The following is a 22896-nucleotide window of genomic DNA, read 5'->3' on the forward strand; positions in this document are numbered from 1 at the left end:
TCTCCGTGTCTGCGTGGGTTTCCTCCAGGCCCTCTCACAGTCTGAAAGACGTGCTGGTTAGATGCATTTGACATACTTAAATTGTCCCTCTGAAAAACATGCTGGTTAGTTGCATTGGCTGTGCTAAATTCTCCCTCAGTGTACCCGAACAGGTGCCGGACTGTGGTGACTCAGGGATTTTCACAGTAACTTCATTGCAGTGTTAATGTAAGCCTACTTGTGACACTAATAAATAACCTCGAACAGAGGTTCCCTCTCGGTGGATCAGGCAGATGAGTTATTAAGTTTTTTTTAAAGTTTATTAGTATCACAAGTAGGCTTACATTAACACTGCAATGAAATTACTGTGAAAATCCCCTAGTCATCACACTCTGGCACCTGTTTGGGTACACTGAGGGAAAATTTAGTATGGCCAATGCACCCTAACCAGCGTGCCTTTCGGACTATAGGAAACTGGAGTACTCGGAGGAAACCCACGCAGACACGGGGAGAACATGCAAGTTCCACACAGACAGTGACCCAAGCGGAGAATCAAACCCAGGTCCCGTGGCGCTGTGAAGCAGCAATACTAACCACTGTGCCACCAATGAGGAAACAGCAATGGGAGTATTTCTGCATGTTTTGGGAGGGAGGAGGGGGTTCCTGGAATTGCTCTGTTAAGTGAAGCTCGGAGAGGAGTTGTTGGAGCCAGGTTTCTGCAATGTTTATTATTGATGAACGTTTTATTTTTATCGTGCACAGAGTGAGAAACCCACATGCCAACAATATCTCGCGGGGGTTTCTTGCTGGAATGTACTTGAGGAGAAAATTGAAATTGGAAATGATTTTTTTGCTGAATGCGAATAATTCATGTTTAAGAAAAGGAGAAAATAACCAATTAGAAATAAGGAAAAACACAGAATCTTAAGCACTTGGCTAGCGAGGAAACTGAGGGAGAGAGAAGCCAGATGTTCATAATTCAAAAAATGATCATAGAATCCCAACAGTGCAGAAGGAGGCCATTTGGCCCATCAGGTCTGCATCAACTCTCTGACAGAGCATCTTACCCAGGCCCCCATCCCCTGCCCTGCTCTATCCCCCTAGCCTGACATATTTACCATGACTAATCCCCCTAACCCACACATCTTGGGGTACTAAAAGGCAATTTAGCATGGCCAATCCATCTAACCCACATAACTTTGGAGTGTGGGAGTGTTGCGTACTTGGGTAGAGTAATTATAGATTCAGAGTTTAGAAAGTTAGAACTTGTTGCTTGCAAAATTGTACAATGCTCGGGCGGTGGGAGAGGGGAAGCATTGTGTGGTCCATTTAAAAGGTCATGCTTTTTCTGTGCTTAGAGGTTTTTCAACTGTAAGTACATATAGAGTACCCAGACTGAAACATTTATATTGAAAGACCAAGCAGCAGTGTTGCCAAGGCAATAGGCTTTCAGGCTTTTGAATTTTTTGGAATTCATCGTATCAATTTGAATTAGGAACTTAGACACCAAGAATCCATTATATTTAAATTTGATTCTTTTGGCACCCTAGGACCTATCCTGTGATAGGGAATATTGATATGTCATCACTGGTATAACAGAAGTGTGCAGTGGGACAAAAGGAGAGATCAACTGCCATCTACCAGAATAACAGTTCTTAGCTTCATTTATGGCTTAAAAGAAAGCACTCTCTCGATAGCAAAAGTACCAAAGAAGAAAGAAGAATCAACAGAGAAGGCCCAGAATATTCACTAAGACACAAAACCTGGCTGTAATTCAGAGAGTGACTAAAACTCTAATTTTTTGTTAACGAGTGAGAATTGTATTTATCTGTCCAGCATTCCATTAGAATCCTGTTTGATTCGGTTTGTTAATAAATTATTAACTTCTTCCTGCTAATTACATAAAGAAATACTTACTTGTTGAGTTTAGAGAGAGTGTCAGGGTTATTTTGATTTAGCCACTGCAAGAAGCACAGATCACACTCATGTTTACAGATTAAGGGGTGAGGTCTCCTCTTTGAGTGGTTAATGTTAGTTCTCAGAGAGGGGATTCCCCTCCACTTCATAACATGTTGGGGGCTTGTACAGGACAACTTGCCCGATAATCTGCACCCTCTCCTTTCCTTCTCCTCTATGTGCTCTATGAATGGTATGCTTTGTCTATAGCGTGCAAAAAACAATACTTTTCATTGTATCCCAATACGTGACAATAATAAATCAAATCATATATTAATTGACCTTTCTCTACACCCTAGCTCTGAGTGTAACACTATATTCTGCACCCTCTCCTTTCCTTCTCCTCTATGTACTCTATGAATGGTATGCTTTGTCTATAGCGTGCAAAAAACAATACTTTTCATTGTATCCCAATACATGCGACAATAATAAATCAAATCATATATTAATTGACCTTTCTCTACACCCTAGCTCTGAGTGTAACACTATATTCTGCACCCTCTCCTTTCCTTCTCCACATATACTCTATGAATGGTATGCTTTGCCCGTACGGTGCGCAAAAAGCAATACTTTTCACTGTATACCAATACATGTGACAATAATAAATCAAATCAATTCAAAATTGTACTCAAATCCTCTGAGTATGAAAGCCGGCAGACCTACTTATCTTCTTTACTGCTTGCTGCACCTGCACGCTTACATTCAGTGACTGGTATTCGAGGACACGCGACCTTACCTGCCGTCCACACTACACTCCTGCTACAGTGAGGTCAGAGAATTTAACCCAACCAGAACAGGACATTCAGAGTCAAGGGATGATTGGGAGAAAGTTAAAATTGTGACAGTGTGCTACTCACAGCCTTATTGCCAACCTCACGCCAGGCAGGTAAAGAAAATGCCATTGAGATCCTTCAGTCAAGTTCTGAATGTGTCAGTCAGTTCCCAATGCTCCTTTTATTTCATGCTAAGAAGGTAGGCTTGGAAGAGAGCCGAAAAGTAAATCTTTATGTTTTTTTAAGTGTTTCTTTGCAGCCAGCTGGAACTGGAGCACTCCCCTGGACCCAAGGCCCATCCCCATCTCACCCTGAACCTGGGCATTTCTTCCCCTACCACCTCACCCAGCCACCGCGCCCCCACCACACATACACAACCCCCGCCAACACCTGTCACCCCCAACCTCCAGACCACAGGGGTGGTTCTCCCAGCCTGCTGCGATGCTCTAAGAGCACAACAGACAAGGAGACATCAGCACAGGCTGCTTCGTGGGTCTCCCACTGGGCGCTGGCGTCTCCGCGCATCTCTGTGGCAACGTTTTTTGGAGTAATTAACCATGCGCCAGAGATCAGTGCATGCACAATGTGCTTAGCGCTATGACGCCGGCCTCTCAGGCAGGAATAGGCCCTACCCCCCGATTTGTGGAGAGAATCCCACTACACCAATCTGTAATGCTTAGAGTGTCAGAGATTCAATCTGAAAATCACACCAAAAAAATGGGAGTTACTCCTATTTTCACTCGTACTGAGGACTTTGGATTTTCTTTGAGAGAATCCCAGTCCTGATTCACTTAGCTGATGCCTTACCTGGGACCTCTGACACGGGCTGTCCTTTGACCCACTGACCTCACCACCTTTGACCTGAGTTCCTACCACAAGCAGCCTCCTCATTTCGACTGGGCTCAGATGGATTCAGGCCTGTAAGTGAGCCAATGGGAATAAAATGAGCTTAGCCTCACACGTATTTTCTTCTATTTATTTGTGAGACATGGGTGTTGCTGGCAGGCCAGCATTTATTGCCCATCCCTAGTTGCCCGAGGGCAGTTGAGAGTCAACCACATTGCTGTGGCTCTGGAGTCACATGTAGGCCAGACCGGGTAAGGACGGCAGATTTCCTTCCCTAGAGGAGATTAGTGAACCAGATGGGTTTTTCCGACAATTGACAATGGTTTCATAGTCATCAGTAGATTCTTAATTCCAGATATTTCTTATTGAATTCAAATTCCACCGTCTACTGTGGCGGGATTCGAAGCCAGGTCTCTATTACTGAGTTTCTGGATTAACAGTCTAGTGACAAAACCACTAGGCCTCCCCATAACATGTATGCCACTTGACCTAGCAACCTCGTGCTGACCTCTCACCTTCTCTCCACCCCCCACCCCCCGGCTCTCACTATGGGCTTCATGGATGGATATTTCACAAAAGATCTTTGGAGTGTGACTGTCCGTGGCAGTGTAGAACTGGGATTGCTTTCATGTGTTTGAAATGGTCCGCGGGCTTATTTGTTTTGTATTATGCTGGCGAGGAACACTGTTTGGTTTGAGATAACGATTGTTATAATGATTGCCAGAGTCGCATGTGTCTAAATATTGAAGCGCTACTGTCTCACCTGAAATGATGCCAAACTGGCAACACTGCTGAAGATACTCTGTTTGTGTAACAAGAGCCAAGAGACTTTGTCAAACTCTGAAAAGGCAAGTCAAATCCCAAAGCAGAGAGGAACACTTGGCACCGACCAGACTTCATTTCTACAGAGGAATGACTAATTACTGTAAAAGGCTGAAATGCAGAACATTATTTTCGATCGAGGAATAGGAGGCTCCGAATTATTCCAGAGATTTCCCAAGCAGTGTGTTAAAAAGATTGTGGGTAATGAAATCTGTATGCGGAGCGTATTTCCAGAAGAATGCTCCTCAGTGACATCCCCTCCCTTACTATGTTTCCTTTGGCTGCCCAGATATTTTGCGTGATTGCAAACTTTGCTTTCCCCCCATCAGGTTATTCCACACGATGATAATCATGACTGTAAAACTCTTGCCCCGAATCATTTACATTTTAATGAATTCTTCAGGATGAAGTTGCCCTTGTCCCGTGGCCATGGGAGAGATGTAGACTAAACATTTGGTGCGAATGGCCCTGCTGTGTAAGCAAGGCCTTTATGCATTCCTGTGGCTACTTGCTATGAGTACCTGCCAAGATCACCAGATGTAACTTAAAGGTGGAAGAACATGAAGGAACTGAATGAAAGAAAGAAGCTTTACATGGCTTCATGGTAAAAAGAAGCAGAAAATATTTTAACTGCGCACAAAGAGACTGTGCCACAAAGAGACAATAGCAATGCAATCAGACATTTAGTCTTTCATCACCCTTTTAAGACTGATTTTTCTCCCAATACATTTATTCCAGGCAAATCGATCCAGGAGAGACATTTATTTTGCGTTCTTTGAGGGAAATTTCTTTTAGGAAATTTGGCATGTCAGCTACAACTCCCACCAACTTTTACAGATGCTCCATAGAAAGCATTCTTGTATCGCAGCTGGGTATGGGCTCCTGCTGTGCCCAAGACCACAAGAAACTACAAAGGGTCGTGAGCAAAGCTCAGTCCATCACTCAAACCAGCTTCCCATCCATTGACGCTGTCTACACTTCCTGCTGCCTCGGAAAAGGAGCCAGCATGATCAAGGACCCCACGCACCCCAGACATACTCTCTTTCATTTCTTCCATTGGGAAAAGGATGCAAAAGTCTGAGGACATGTACCAGCCGACTCAAAAACAGCTACTTCCCTGCTGCCATCAGATTTTTGAATGGACCTATCTCACATTAAGTTGATCTTTCTCTACACCCTAGCTATGACTGTAACACTATATTCTGCATTCTCTTTTTTCTTTCTGTATAAACGTATACTTTGTATACTGTGCAAGAAACAATATTTTTTACTATATACTAATACATGTAACAATAATAAATCAAATCAAATCTTTAATAAGAATTAGGCAGGGAGCAAAGGGTATCAGACAGTCTATGTAGACCATAATATGCAAAAAATGATCCATTGAATATCAGATGATTACATCCTCTCACATCTTGTACCCACTGCCTGCACAACTGGTTCACAACAGCCATGGGAAATCTTAAAACGGAGGCTAAATTCCTAATTTGGGTGGAAAATATCACAAACAGACAGAGAATATCAAATAGGCAGTGCTTCGATGTTTAAAATTGTAAAAGTAACAGAATCAAGGGTTAGGGAATAAGGTGAGGAAGTGGAGGGTTTTTTTATTCATTCATGGGACATGGGCATCACTGGCTGGCCAGCATTTATTGCCCACCCCTAAGTTGCCCGATGGCAGCTGAGAGTCAACCACATTGCTGTGGCTCTGGAGTCACATGTAGGCCAGACCAGGTAAGGATGGCAGATTTCCTTCCCTAAAGGACATTAGTGAAACCAGATGGGTTTTTCCAACAATGGTTTCATGGTCATCAGTAGATTATTTTTTAATTTTATTTTTTATTGAATTCAATTTCCACCATGTGCCATGACGGGATTCAACCCTGAGATCCCAGAAAATTAGCTTCATCCACCTCTGACGAAGGGTCGTCCATACTTGAAATATTGGCTCTATTCTCTATCCACAGATGCTGTCACACCTGCTGAGATTTTCCAACCTTTTTCCATTTTTGTCCCCAGAACATTAATTGAGTTTCTGGATGAATAGTTAGATGATAATACCACCAATCCATTGCCTCCCCACATCATCGTCATATTAGACCCGTCATGGACTGGAATCCACTACTGGCGAATTTTCCAGACCCGCTGGAGGCTCACATCCACCACAGGTTCCCAGCAATGTGGAGTGACTACAGTGAAAAATCCCATTCACAGCAGCAGGACCAGAAGATCCCACCATTCGCAAATACCACACTGCCTTTGAAATATTGTGAGCAGTTTTGGGCCCCATATCTAAGGAAGGATGCAATGGCCTTGGAAAGGGTTCAGAGGAGGTTCACAAGAATGATCCCTGGAATGAAGAGCTTGTCGTATGAGGAACGGTTGAGAACTCTGGGTCTGTATCGTTGAGTTTAGAAGGATGAGGGAGGGATCTTATCGAAACTTACAGGATACTGCGAGGCCTGGATAGAGTGGATACGGAGAGGATGTTTCCACTAGTAGGAAAATCTACAACCTGAGGGCACAACTCAGGCTAAAGGATGATCCTTTAAAACAGGGATGAGGAGGAATTTCTTCAGCCAGAGAGTGGTGAATCTGTGGAACTCTTTACTGCAGAAAGTTGTGGAGGCCAGGTCATTGAGTGTCTTTAAGACAGAGGTAGACGGGTTCTTGATTAATCAGGGGATCGGGGGTTATGAGGAAAAGGCAGGAGAAAAATATCAGCCATGATTGAATGATGGTGCAGACTCAATAGATGGAGAATTTGGCGCTCAGCCAAATCTCTGTCTACTGCAGCGGGTCTGGAAAATCCCGCCAGTGAACAGCCAGAGAATTCCAGCCACCATCTATAAAATCAAATGGTTGACCTGTTCAGAGAGGGGAATTTCACAGTGACTTCATTGCAGTGTTAATGTAGGCCTTACTTGTGACTAATAAATAAACTTTAACCTTTAACTGAAACTGGTGGATTAAACCTCTGGAAGCTTGAATCTCTTCCATTCCTTTCATCATCTGACTTTGGGAAGGCCGTGTGGAGCGAAAGGTTTCTGGTTTGTGGCATAACTGCACTGAAATGCATTATTGTAGTAACGCTTGCGACATCATGACAAAAATAGTGCCCTAGCTCCTGGAATGGTTTCCCCTCTCTGAATAAGTCAACAATTTGATTTTGTAGATGGTGGCTGGAATTTTCCGGCTGTTCACACTGGCAGGATTTTCCAGACCCGCTGCAGTGAATTTGGCTGAGCGCCAAATTCTCCATCCTCGCTTTCAGCGGGGCTGGAAAATTTCAACCGATGTTCCATTGATGGCTCCACTGTGTCTCCGAACCCACATTGACTGAAATGTCCAATTTACTTGACTTACTAATTGGCCAAATAGATGATAATACTTTCTACTGTATCCCAATTCATGTGATGAAACTAAACCAATTCAATTCAATTCAATATTGAATCCAGTAGGATTCTCTGGCCGTTCACTACAGCAGGATCCTCTGGTTAAAAGCAAATTACTGCATATTCTAGAAGCTGAAACCAAAGGAGAAAATGCTGGAAAATTTCAGCAGGTCTGGCAGCATCTGTCAAAGCTCTCTGATCACACTGCAGTTGGGCAGCACGGTGGCACAGTTGTTAGCACTGCTGCCTCACAGTGCCAGGCACCCGGCTTGATTCTCTGTGCAGACTCGATGGGCCAAATGGCCTCTTTCTGCACCGTAGATATTCTACAATTCTATGTAGTGAAGGGAGATTTGGTTGAGAGACAAATCTCCCAATCTTGCTGGCGGCAGGGCATGAACAGCCAAAGAATTATTTCCGTCACCCCTCAGCGACTATTGTTTTGAGTCAATCTTTTTAAATTTCTGGACATTGCTTGGGGTTATCACACAAAAAACACTCATACTTCTGATTCCACTTCAATTAATGAATTAAAGATCGAGGCCGGGTCTCTCTGATGTCCCCACCCTACCAGCAGGAATGGAGAATTTGGTACTCAGCCAATCCACTGCAGCGGGACTGGAGAATCCCAGCCACAGGCAAGCTTGGAGAATTCCAGCCTTGAACTTGGGAACAGGTTAAACATAATGATGTGTAAATTTATGCCTGGGAATTAAAAGTCTGTACCTTCAAATTATTATAGTCTGGGTCTGAAACTTCAATGTTTTATGGATCCTGCCTGAATCATAAGTTTTGCATTTTGAATTTAACAAGGATTTTGGCTAAAGCATGGCGTTGCACAGGCCAATCAGCTTATTAAAAAAACAAACAAATTCTAAACTAGGGACAAAAGAACAGAAACACGGGAAGGCATATTAATAATACTGCTGCATTTATAATTGGATTAGTTACAGTAAATTGGAGGATAGTCTGTCTTCCAGCACTGATCTGAGGTTACCCAGTGGATATATCCTCCAGTTCTGAATGTGTGTAGCCATGCCTCAAGTATTGGCACATCAATCTCTGCAAAAGGAATTATGATGTGTATCCTCTCGGAATACAGTGATAATTGAAACATGTGGAGTTAACAAGTATATTTAAGAGCGGAAATGTTGCCTGGAAGTGTTGCTGGTGCTTTTATTTGAGAGAGAAGCTTAATCTTCAGCTCAGGCGCTACAGCTCCCACTGAACGGTGTTTCCTGAGGACAGATCTGTGCCTGCGATCTTCAAACATTGAGAGGTGGCTAGCCAGAGCAGTGGTCCCAATCTTTTATCTGTCATGTCTTATGGTTCAAGTCAGAAACTCTAAAATGTCTAAGTTTTGCATTTTGGATTTGGCCGGGATTAGCATGAAATGTTTCACTTCAGGTGTGATTCAAATAACCCACTAGGGAGCTTTTATTAAACAAAGTTTATTTAAGAATATAGTTAACATGTATAGTAAGAAACTTAGCAAGAACTTCTACCAATTATAAACAAGAAACAAAACAACCACGATAATGTACAACCCTTAATGAATATACATAAGCTGTCCCAATCAAACCAACCTCCATAAACAACCCTTTAAACAAGTTCAATACAGCAAAGTCTACTGCTCATGTGATACTGGGATTGAGGCAGTTAGTTGAAGTCTACAGTCAAATGCTCTTCAGACTCAGAACAGTTTGAAGACAAGACAGCTTCCCAAAACACCAGAGAGACTTTGGTCCAGCCCCTGTCCCCACCAACCTGATCCTCCCACAGCCCCCTCCCCACCAACGGCAGATTTTCACCCTTCAGGAAAACAAGAGAATTTCCAAAGAAATAAACAGAGAGGGAGGGAAAACTCTTATTTTTAGCTTGCTGTCCCTTCTAAAACTAAAACTCAAACATGCAGCTCCAAACTGAAAATGAGAATTTAAAAAACTGTCCAAAAAAAAATCATTTTTTGCAGGATTGTAAAGTTAATCCCAGAATAAACACAAACAATCTCATTTAAGGTAGTTAAGTAACAATAAATGGACTTATCGTAGTCAGTCCAGCAACAAAGACATCACTGGAGCAGAAATCATGTTTTAAAAAAAATCTTTCTTACAGGTACACTAACATCACAAAAAGAATATCAGTGAAAATGCAGGTTGTGGAGGATAATGATTACCAGTGGGACGTCAACAGGAAATATAATAAAATGCTGTTGTGTTTTAAGAAGTATGTTCGCTACATCCCAAAATTCTAGCACGTGTGTAACCCAGCAAGCTGAGATGTTCCTATTCACTTTGATGCATTTGCCCTGTTCATGGGTCCTGCTGTAGAATGAGCAGAACAGAGAGAATTTGAATCTGACCGCAGAATGCCAACCAACTCACTCTTCCTGGGCAGCCGTGATGCCTTTGAATAAAAGCAAATACCTTCACTGTGAGAAAAGCTGGATTCCTTGAAGTCAGAAGCCCACTGACCACACCTCCACCCGAGCCAAGTGTAAGATCAGCCAAAGTAACCAGGGGACGGTTGGTGTGCCAACCTCGCAGAGCAACTCAAGGGGAAAGTGAAGATTGGGACGTTGGCTTATTCAGTCAATCTCTCCTACTGAGATGTGGCATTTGGGTGAAACAAAGTGTAACTGCAAGGATTCTTTGGTACAGGATGGAAGCACAAAGCAATCCATTTTAAAATAATATAACGTGTATTAATTTTTATACGGTGTTTTCATTTATATTATTAGTCATAGTGAAGTAGTTAAACTTACAGCAAATGGTAAATCTTAGAAATAAATTGCCTGAGCATGATCACTGACCCCTGATAATCAATTTACAACCATAGATCCCCTACAGTGCAGAAGGAAGGAGGCCATTCAGCCCATCAAGATTGCACCGACTCTCCGAGTAGGATCTTACCCAGTCCCACCCTATCCTCGCAACCCCATCCATTTAGCATGGCCAATCCACCTAACCTGCACATCTTTGGATGGTGGTAGGAAACCAGAGCACCCGGAGGAAACCCACGCAGACACAGGGAGAAGGTGCAAACTCCACACAGATATTCATCCGAGACTGGAATTGAACCTGGGTCCCTGGTGCTGTGAGACAGTAGCGCTAACCACTGTGCCACTGTTGTCTTTAAGGCTTGAAATCCCAGGCATTTAAGAATGAAGTCCCAGAGTGGAAGTTAATGTCCTCCCAAGCTGAGTTTGGTGACGGGAGTGACGTTTGGTCAGGTGGGTGGGGACTCTGGGCCTGTCCCATTAAGTTGAGAGTGTGAAGACTTGTGGATGAGCTACTCGGGGCTTCCCTCATTCAAAGACACTCAGTGCCTGATCGAAGGACCTGGCATTAAGAGGGGGGCATGGGGATTTGCTGATAGCCACCCCCTGCCTTTGCTGCCAACCTACCTTCCTCCTGTCCCCGAGCCTGCAACACCCATCCCACCCTGTCTCACTTACAGCCTGGCTCTCTCAGCAGCCCTTAGACTCTCCCTGGGTGCATTACGCATGATACCCACTGCTGGCACTTCCAGCAATGCATGGCTGCCAGCCTCTGACTGGGCAGCAGCTCTGGAGGTAGGTGGGACTTTTGCCCTCAGGATCCTTGACCCCAGGAAAGACCTGGCACTGTCCCGATTGAGTGCCTGAGCAACACAACGTGGTGGACCTTCCCGCGAGGAGGTGACGTGGGTCCCTCTTGGCAAAACCTCTATCTGCATCAACTACTGTCCCTCATTACAAAATCCTACATCTAATAGTGCTTGATTTTCTGAAAGTGAAGATTCAGTTCATAGTTTACTTGACTGTCATTCAAAACGATGCTTTATATAGTATGTATCACGCAAACCAGCCTCCCATCCATTGACTCAGTCTACACTTCCTGCTGCTTTGGCAAAGCAGCCAACATAATTAAGGATGCCATGCACCCCGGACATTCTTTCTTCCACCTTCTTCCATTGGGAAAAAGATATAGAAGTCTGAGGCCATGTACCAGCCGACTCAAGAACAGCTTCTTCCCTGCCACCATTAGACTTTTGAATGGACCTACCTCGCATTAAGTTGATCTTTCTCTACATCCTAGCAATGACCGTAACACTGCATTCTGCACTCTCTCCTTTCCTTTTCTATGAACGGTATGCTTTTTCTGTATAGCGTGCAAGAAACAATACTTTTCACTGTATACTAATACATGTGACGATGATAAATCAAATCAAAAATGTAAACTACAGAATTTATAAATTACACACTGGAAATAAATTGTTGTGATTATCAATCTTAAAATGCCGAAACTACTATTTTTTTCTACTTTTAAATTCAATTTATCTTATTTAGAGTGAGCTTAAGTCCATGAATTCCAGAAAGCCAGCCAGCAATGAAACTTTCATTTTGCCAGTTCATCAGTAGCTTGAGTTGTACAAAGACATCTCTATCCATATTCATACTCTGACTTCCTGGAGCCTGTCTGAGTCCACACTAATACCAGCAGACCTGGGGCAGGGCTAGAACTGAGGACACTTCTTTCATTAAAGAGCATTTAATATCCATTAGAACATTTCACTGGGTTGAAGAAATATAGAAACAGCACAAATGGAGGCCATTCGTCCCATCACACACATACCGAATGCTAGCTCTTGAACTGGATAACTGCTCTAATACCAACAACTTTCCCATATTACATTGAATCAGAGTGTATTGTCAAAGCAGCCATCACCAGCACTAAACTCCGCTCTCTGTACCTGAACTGCTAAGATCATTCCATTCCTTTAGAGTTTGGTGATTTTATTTATATTTCTTTTATCTTGGTCTCTGTGAGGATGTGAACAGTGGTATTGTGTTAGGAATACATCAAACGCCAGGTATCACCATAATTGTCACGTTGGTGCAATCTGATGTACTGCACCTTACAACAAGAAGATCCACTTACTCTGCATCTCTAAGACTGTATTCAGAATGACCCCTCCCTAATAGCACAGTTTAACAGGGAGAGAACAGCAGAATATGATTTATAAACAGGAAATGGTATTTACTTCCTTCTCCATAATGCTCATTACCAATGCTGTTCAGTGAAAATCATAAAATCCCACAGTGCAGGACGAGGCCTCTTGGCCCATCGAATCTGCACCGACCACAATCCCACCCAGGCTTTAGCCCCATAACCCCATGTATTTACCCAGCTCGTCCCCCTGATACTAAGGGGCAATTTACCCAGCTAGTCCTCCTGATACTAACGGGCAATTTAGCGTGGCCAATCAACCTAACCCACACATCTTTTGACTGTGGGAGGAAACCGGAGCACCCAGAGAAAACCCACGCAGACACGGGGAGAACGTGCAAACTCCACACAGACAGCGACCCAAGCCGGGAATCGAACCCGGGTCCCTGGCGCTGTGAGGCAGCAGTGCTAACCCACTGTGCCACCATGCCACTGCAATCCAATCATCCAATCATCTCAGTCCTGTAACACTGACACTTGCAATGCAGACACCTGAGCCCTTGCAGCCGTTGTGCATGAAACAGTGTTTGGCCTACACCAGTGAAAGTTGTCAAAGGAATTCTCCCAGATCTGGTGGAAGATTAAAACCTGGAGATGTAAGAACCTTCTCAGAGCTACAGCTGAAGAAGTGGTTCACACTCTCGAGTAACTCTCTGACAGTCCTTACCCCACATCACACAGAAGTCTCACAATGTCCTATTTGTAATATATATGTATATTTTCAAAATTTATTTGTGGGACATGGGCATCGCTGGCTGGCCAGCATTTATTGGCCATCCCTAGTCTCCTGAGGACAGTTGAGAGTCAACACATTGCCGTGGCTCTGGAATCACATGTAGGCCAGACCGGGTAAGGACGGCAGATTTCCTTCCTTAAAGTGAACCAGATGTGTTTTTCCAACAATGGTTTCATGGCCATCAGTAGATTCTTAAATCCAGATTTTTTTAAAATTCAAATTCCACCATCTGCCATGGTGGGAGTCGAACCCGGGTCCCCAGAACATTAGCTGAGTTTCTGGATTAATAGTTTAGCAATAATACACTAGGCCATTGCCTCCCCTAAGGGAGGTATATATTGTATGTTGGGGTTTGGGGTGCGGATTGCCCCTTTAAGAGTTTGGGTCAGGTGATCCTTGGTCAATAGGCTCGGTGACACAATGGTTAGCACTGCCGTCTCACAGCACCAGGATTCAATTCTGGCCTCGGGTCACTGTCTGTCTGCACATTCTCCCCATGTCTGCGTGGGTTTCTGCTGGGTGCTCCAGTTTCCTCCCATACTCCAAAGATGTGCGTGTTAGGTGGATTGGCAATGCTAAATTGCCCCTTAGTGTAAGGGTGACTAGCTAGGGTAAATGCATGGGGTTATGAGGATGGGGCCTGGGTGGGATTGGTGTCAGTGTAGACTCGATGGACCGAATGGCCTCCTTCTGCACTGTAGGATTCTATGATTGATAATATCAGCTCCACTCAGTACTGCGACCCTGTTAGGCATTCTTAGACCTGACTGTGACTCAATGCACACCTTAAATACAGAACTCCCAATGTTCAAGTTATTGAGTCTACCTCACGATTCTTTATCCACACTTAGTCCACAGAGCCAAACATAATACGTAATGACATAGGCACCATCCCTATACCAATCTCAGCTTTGGCATGTGAGTGTCCACACCCATACAGATATTTTTATAAAACATTAGAACAAATCCATGATCTCTTTTGCTTCAATATCTCTGCCCCTTTCTCTGCCCCTGGTGTCATCCTCCCACGAGATTTTGTGATGACCATTCGGCCCATTGAGCCTGTTCCAACATTCAATACAAACATGGCTGATTGTGGACCTCACTTTCCCAATCACTCCTGTGATTGAGACAGCAGAAATCTGTCTGTCCCAGTATTAACTGTTTTCAACAACAGAGGATTCACAAACCCTCTGGTGTAGGGAATTTCAAAGATTTGCAACCTGATGAGTGAAGAAATTTCTCCTTATCAGCCCCCTTATCCTCAGACTATGCAGCCATTACCCATATTCCCCCAGCCAGGGCAACAACATCTCAATTATCTACCCCATCAAGCCCCTTCACAGCCCTGTGGATCTCAATGAGATCACCTCTTATTCTTCTAAATTCCAGACAATAAAGATCCAATTTCCATAGCCTCTCCTCATAGGGTAGTACCCTCACTCCAGCAATCAACCGAGTGAAGCTTCATTTTACTGCCTCCAATGCAAATATATCCCTTCTTAACTATGGTGGCACAATGGTTAGCACTGCTGCCTCACAGCGCCCGACCTCGGGTCACTGACTGTGTGGAGTTTGCACGTTCTTCCTGTGTTTGCATGGGTTTCCTCTGGGTGCTCCAGTTTCCTTCCACAGTCCAATGATGTGTGGGTTAGGTGGATTGGCCATGCTAAAACTGACCCTAGTATCAGAGGGATTAGCAGGGTAAAGGCATGGGGTTACAGGAATAGGACCTGGGTGGGATTGTGGTTAGTATAGACTCCATTGGCCAAATGGTCTCTTTCCGTACTGTAGGGATTCTATGATTCTAACAATGTGGTCCAAGCCTGCACATAGTAATCAAAGTGGTCTATCCTTCTTTTGTTCTCTTTGGGCTATCTATTTCTTTTCCTATGTTTCTGTGTCTGGGTTATGGTATTTAAGAACTTTGCAAATGCTTTAGGTGGAAATAATTCAACCGCGATTTCCCCTACTACTATAAGAAATCTAATCATATTCGCAAAATCAGTTTTGCATTTCCCCCTGCTCTGTGCACAACTGAAGGAAATTTTCATGTCAGCTGTGACTCTCGCCAACGTTTACAGATGCACCATAGGAAGCATTCTTTCTGGTTGTATCACAGTTTGGTATGACTCCTGCTCTGCCCAAGACCACAAGGAACTACAAAAGGTCATGAATGTAGCTCAATCCATCACGCAAACCAGCCTCCCATCCATTGACTCAGTCTATACTTCCCGCTGCCTCGGAAAAGCAGCCAGCATAACTAAGGACCCTACACACCCCGGACATTCTCTCTTTCACCTTCTTCCATCAGGAAAAAGATACAAAAGCTTGAGGTCACGTACCCACCAACTCAAGAACAGCATCTTCCCTGCTGCTTTTGGATGGACCTACCTTGCATTAAGTTGATCTTTCTCTGCACCCTAGCTATGATTGTGACACTACATTCTGCACTGTCTCCTTCCTTTTTCAATGAACAATATGCTTTGTTGTATAGCACACGAGAAACAATACTGTTCACTGTATGTTAATACATGTGACCACAATCCCAGCCAGCCTCAATCCCCGCAACCCCACGTTTTTATCCTGCTAGTTCCCCTGACACTAAGTGGCAATTTGGCACAGCCTCAATCAAATCAAATCAAATTAAACCAAAGCATATTTTTCTCATAAAATATTACAGCGAGTTTAATAGTGAGAATGTTGTTTCACACCTAATATTGATTCTGATGAGGCCAACAGTACAGTAGCTCATTGCCAACTTTGATGCCTCGGGCTGACTAAGAGCCATCAGTGCACCAAAGTGTGACCATGAAGTGTGTTGGATGGAAGGAATGCACAAGGCTGGTTACAGCCCTGCCAAATGCAATCGGTGCACACGGACAGCCAAAGCGTGCAAGGGAAACTCGTTCTGTCGGATATTGTTGTTATTGCCGTGCCTCTTAATAACCGAGTGTTCCTGTACAATTTAGTCTTCCTGACAAAAAGAAATTGCTAAAACCTGTTGAAGCCTTCCTGCCATTTTTCATCCTTTTATCAGCTACTGTTTGTACAGCTGCAGTTGTTAGGGAAGCTCAATGAACACCCAGATAGGGCTAGTCCAGAAGGAATGTTCTGAGGAGGACTTGACACAGCATGCCAGATAAGAGAGATCGCACATTCGATATAGGCTTACTCTGATATCTAAGTGTGCAGGGCTAAAGACTCTTATCTGAATCTATCTGAAGCATGTCTTAAAACTCTGGATAGTCCCACAGCCAGACTTGGAGAGTTATTCCAGTACAGAGTGTTCTCAGAGGCTGTCAAAGTTATAGTTGCTTTGAACTGCAAGGATTTCTTCCTCTCTCCTGTAAAAGGTTTCACGACGGAGCCCTGAACCTCTCCGATGTAGCAGAAATCCCACTGATACAAAACATTCATGTCAACTATGAGTTACCACTCCATCAGTCTCCTCTCAATCAGCAGCAGAGCAATGGAAAGTGTGGTTAACAGCGCTATCAAGTAGCACTTAAGTGATAAACTGCCCACCGAAGCTCAGTTTGGGTTCTACTCAGCTCCAAAACTCAATACAGCCTTGATCAAAAGAGCTTCATTCTACAGGTGAGGTGAGAGTGACTGCCCTCAACGTTGAGGCAGTGTTTAACTGAGTATGACACCAAGGAACCCCAGGGAAATGGAGGTCAGTGGACATCCAGGGGAAATCTCTCCACTGGTTCCACCAGCACAAGGTTGTAGACCCATCATCTCAGCCTCAGGCCATCACTGCTGTAGTTGCTCAGGGTTAGTATCCCAGGCCTAGCCATCCTCAGTTGCTTCGTCAATGACCTTCCTTCCATCGTGAGGTCAGAAGTGGAGAAGTTTGCTGATGATTGGACCGTGTTCAATTTAATTCAAAACTCCTGAGGTATTGAAACAGTCTACGCTCACATGCAGAATGAACTGGGCAATATCCAGGCTTGGGCTGATACGTGGCAAGTCAAATCCATGCCACACTGGTACCAGGCAATTACCATCTCCAATAATAGAGAATCGAATCTTTGCTCTTTGACATTCAATGACTTTACCAGATGCTTGGCTGGACAAGCTATATAAATATTGTAATTACAAGAGTAGGTAATTGACTGTGTATTCTCTGGGAGTAATTCACCTCTCCAAAGCCTCTCCACCATCTTCAAGGCACAAATCAGGAGTGTGATGCAATATTCTTCGCTGTCTGGATGAGGGCAACTCCAGCAACACTCAAGAAGCTTGGTACCATCCAGGACAAAAAAATCCACTTGATTGGCACCCCACTCACTACTTTGAAAATTCACTCCTGCAGTCGAGATGCACCATGGTTCCAGTGTGTAAAATCTACAAAATGCCCTGCAGCAACTTGCCAAGGCTCCTTCAACAGCAACTTCCAAACCCATCTCTCTACTGCCTGGAGAAGCAAAGTCAGCAAGAGCTCTTATAAGTCAGAACATCCTGACTTATTAATATATCACCATTACTTCATTATTGCTGGGTCAAAACGCTAGAACACGCTCCCTACCGACACTCTGGGTAAAACTACAGGAAAAAGTCTGACAACACCAGGTTTTAGTCCAACCTATTTATTTGATAATATACTCGCAAGCTTTCGGGTTAGCCCCTTCACCTGACAAAGGGGCTAACCCGAAAGCTTGCGAGTATATTATCAAATAAATAGGTTGGACTAAAACCTGGTGTTGTCAGACTTTTTACTGTGTTTACGCCAGTCCAACGCCGGCATACCCACATCATAAAACTACAGGAACACAGTGTATCAAGAAAGTAGCACATTCTCCAGGACAATGTCCTTTAAGGAAAGGAACCTGCTAACCTCACCCTGACTAGCCTAGGTGTGAATTAAGATGCACAGCAATGTGGTTGACTTTTAATTGCCCTCTGAAATGGCCCAGAAAGCCATTCATTTCATGGGCGATGAAGAATGGGTAACAAATGCTGGTCTTGCCAATGTTGCCCATATCCTGTAAAATAATTAAGAAAAAAAAATCAGGATGGACAATAAATTCTCACATTAACAATTCCCTGTAACTGCCCCAAACCCAAAGACATTGCCCAGGATTTTCTGGCCTGTACAGTGATGTGCATCATCACGAACGGGATGGGAAAATATTCCCGTCCTGTCTACCACCCCCTTCTTCCTGCCGGTGTCCAATGGGGAAAATCATGCCCAAGGTCATTGATTAAAAGTTTTTCCATTCCAGCAACATAGAGATCTACAACTGCAGGAGCACAATTAAGAAGACAGAACATATTACACTGATAGCTTCCTGATCCATTTATCCTGTTGCAGTCCATAATTGAAATCCCAAGAATACTCCAGTGGTCTTTTCTCTAGTGACAGAGGATATACCACTTAGCCAGAGGATAGATCCTGGAGCCAGTCTCCTATCATCAGTGAAGCCAGTTTCCTATAGTCAAGAGCAAAATGGTTAGCACTGCTGCCTCACAACTCCAGGGACCCAGGTTCGATTCCTGGCTTGGGTCACTGTCTGTGTGGAGTCTGCATTCTCCCCATGTCAGCGATGGTTTCTTCTGGGTGCTCCAGTTTCCTCCCACAGTCCGAAAGATGTGCAGGTTAGGTGGATTGGTCATGCTAAACTGCCCCTTATTGTCCCAGAATGTGTAGGTTAGAAGGGTTAGCAGGGTATGTGTGTGGGGTGATGGGGATAGGGCCTGGATGGGGTTGTTGTCAGTGCAGACTCAATGGGCCAAATGGCCTCCTTCCGCACTGTAAGGTATCTATGCTTTAACCGCAGCTCATGACACCAATATGTGACCTGAGGAGGTTTGAAGAGATACACTGTAGTCCATAAGTTCATGAGGGTAACGGTGACACCTATCTTCATCACCCTTAAACCTGGTAGGGGGTGAAATCACGATCAGACAGGGAATGAGAGAGGGAGGTGGGGAGGTGCTGATGCCTGTGATGGTGGTTTTTCTAAGCTAGCGTAAGTAAAGGATCAGGGTGGTCAATGAGGTTAAACTGAGGCTTTACCTGATGCAGTTTTCAAAGCCACCTTTTGCCATGATGAAGGGTTCGATCCATCCCAGAAGGGGGCGCAGTGCCTCATCCTGTCAGCTTGGATCTAGTTTGATCGAGTCCAAAATGGGATGCAAAGTCTTGTCTAGTCAGCTTGGATCCCGTTGGCCTCTCTTGTGGGGATTGGCTTTTTCGATTAGAGTTAAAGTACCAAAAGCTACCAATAAAAATATACAATGATTCCATGTTGGAATTAATTGTATGAAGTGTCACAACACCAGGTTAAAGTCCAACAGGTTTATTTGGTATCACGAGCTTTCGGAGCGTCGCTCCTTCATCAGGTGAGTGGAGAATTGGTGAAGCGAGACTCTGAAAGCTCGTGCTGCCAAGTAACCTGTTGGACTTTAACCTGGTAATGTGAGACTTCTTACTGTATCTATCCCGGTCCAACACCGGCATCTCCACATCTTGAATTAATTGTGGCATGCTCTGGTGTAGCGCATAAAGATTTTTGCTGCAGTCATCGTATTATCCTTCAGAACTTGATTCTCCAAAGGGTTGTGAAGATGAAGCATCCCGATAAACAAAGCCCTTGAGAAGCTGAGGAAGATATGACCAATTGAGAGAGAGAGAGGAATTGCCAAAGTGAGCTGCTCAGACACCACAGTCATCGGTCAGAATCTAATTTCCCATACATATTCCTCCGAGCTTTTCCACGCCAAAGTATCATGGCCATCTCCACATGTGTTCAAACCTCATGCCAAGCAAAGCTTTCTTTCCATTAAACATGAATGCACATAAGCATCCAAGAATTTAAACTTATTTCCTTCCAGTAACCTGAATTGTGTTGATGGAATATCATCACATTCCAACTTTCAGTCAGGGCATCTTCCTTGCAATGTTTGGTGCCACCTATTTCAATGTGAGTGGGTCAGTTCTTCCCCTTTACTGAGATTTCTATTCCCCTGACTTCCTGCTCTTTCGAAATAATCCCCCAGTGGGAGACCAAAGGGAGGCAGATAGAAGCGGACTGTCAGTGCTGGTTCCTAAGGTCTGAGGTAACCCAGACCGTCTGCTGTTTTTCAATGTGCTCCTGCAAGTAACTGTGAACGTGGACCTGTATGATTAGTGACCGTCCACTGCAATCATTCAAGTGGAATGTCATAGGCTTGGAATGTGGCATTTCCCTGGAAGATTCCCAAATGTTCTGGTTCAAATCCCACCGCAGTAGCAAATGGAATTTCAATTCAATGAAAAAAATCTGGAATTAAGAATCTACTGATGACCATGAAACCATTGTCAGAAAAACCCATCTGGTTCACTAATGTCCTTTAGGGAAGGAAATCTGCCGTCCTTACCCTGGTCTGGCCCTACACGTGACTCCAGACCTACAGCAATGTGGTTGACTCTCAACTGCCCTCTGAAACATAAACTCACCTGAGGAAGGAGCAGTGTTCCGAAAGCTCGTGGTTCAAATAAACCTCTTTAATCAAGTGTTGTGAGACTTCTTACTTTGCCCAACCCAGTCCAACGCCAGCATCTACACATCATGGCCCTCTGAAATGGCCAAGAAAGCCACTCAGTTCAAAGGCAACTAGGGATGGGCAATAAATGCTGGCCTAGCCAGTGACACCCATGTCCCATGAAGGGGTTAAAAGAAACATCCAGGCCATTTCCTGATGTTGGCCATTCCTTCAGTGATCTCTGAGGGAGCAATGACACATTATAGGTGTTGCAATCATTGTGGCCAACTTTGTAGAAACACAGGAGGGTGTTGTAAACTGTGCTGATAGAATCTAAGCCACTTGTTGGTAAACAGGGTGGGATTTTTCAGCCACCTTTGCCCCAAAATTGGAAAATCCCAATCTTTACATGAACTGCCCCCCTGCCCGCTGTGAGAAAATTTCCCCCACAGACTTTCCTTATTGGGGGAGCTTATTGACTTGTTTAGTTTCACAGCTCTCCTCCATGCCACCCTGGGCATGGTACAATAACAATTATATAGTTAAAGTTAAGGCAGCACGGTGGCACAGTGGTTAGCACTGCTGCCTCACAGAGCCAGGGAGCCGGGTTCAATTTCAGTCTTGGGTGACTGTCTTTGTGGAGTTTGCACATTGTGCCCCAGCCGTCCCCTATTTCTATGTGCTCAGAGGCAATTAATATCCTGTTCCTCTTAGGATCATAGAATCCATAGAGTGCAGAATGAGGCCATTCAACCGAACCCACACATCTTTGAGCCGCGCAAGAAAACCGGAGCACCTGGAGGAAACCCACTCAGACACGGAGAGAATGTGCAAACTCCACACAGACAGTCACCCAAGACTGACATTGAACCCAGGCCCCTGGCACTGTGAGGCAGCAGTGCTAACCACTGTGCCACCGTGCTGCCATAACTTTAACAATATAATTGTTATTGTACCATGCCTGGGGTGGCATGGTGGTTAACACTGCACCAGGGCCCCCTGGCTTGAGTCACTGTCCGAGTGGAGTTTGCACATTCCCCCCATGTCTGCATGGGTTACCTCCGGCTGCTCGGGTTTCCTCCCACACTCTGAAAGACATGCTGGTTAGGTGCATTGACCTGAACAGGCGCCGGGCTGTGGCGACTAGGGGAATTGCTTCATTGCAGTGTTAATGTAAGCCTTACTGGTGACTAATAAATAAACTTTAACTTTAATTGACAAGGCATTACCAAACTGGAATGCAAGGATTATATATCAATCCCTCGACCCGTCCTTCCTTCCGAAAGCTGCGGTTCCAGAAACGGACACATTACTCAGATTTCCTTCAGCACTGCTCCTCACCTTTCTGGTAAACAGAATACAAAATAACCAAAAGTAGCATTGTGCTAATTAGGCATCTGTTTTGGCCATGCTCCTGGCTTCACTAACTTGCATTCTCATCTCTGCTGTCATATTTCAATGCAGTTGTCTCTGCTTCATACAATCCGTTTAAATCCTCTCCAAACAATACCATCAGCACAGTCCCAGCACATTGCCAGGCAAGCAATCAGTGAAAATCCCATTGAGACACCAGTACATTCATAATAATAGCTTGCCTGTCAACCAAAGCAGCCCAGTCAGTACTTGCAAGAAACAGCTACCAACTAACTTTGACCTATTTTAAATGAGGTATTAGAACTTTACTGCATCTGATCTTGAATTTTGGATGACTAACTGATCTGTTATTAACACGTGCAGAACGTAGGGGGACAACATTTACAGTGTGACGGATCCATTCATCATGGGCAGCGCGGTGGCACAGTGGTTAGCACTGCTGCCTCACAGCACCAGGGACCTGGGTTCAATTCCCAGCCTGGGTCACTGCCTGTCTGGAGTTTGCACGTTCTCTCCGTGTCTGCGTGGGTTTCTTCCGGGTGCTCTGG

The sequence above is a fragment of the Carcharhinus amblyrhynchos genome, chromosome 14, assembly GCF_965287045.1.
Source record: "Carcharhinus amblyrhynchos chromosome 14, sCarAmb.v2.hapA, whole genome shotgun sequence".
Lineage (NCBI taxonomy): Eukaryota > Metazoa > Chordata > Chondrichthyes > Carcharhiniformes > Carcharhinidae > Carcharhinus > Carcharhinus amblyrhynchos.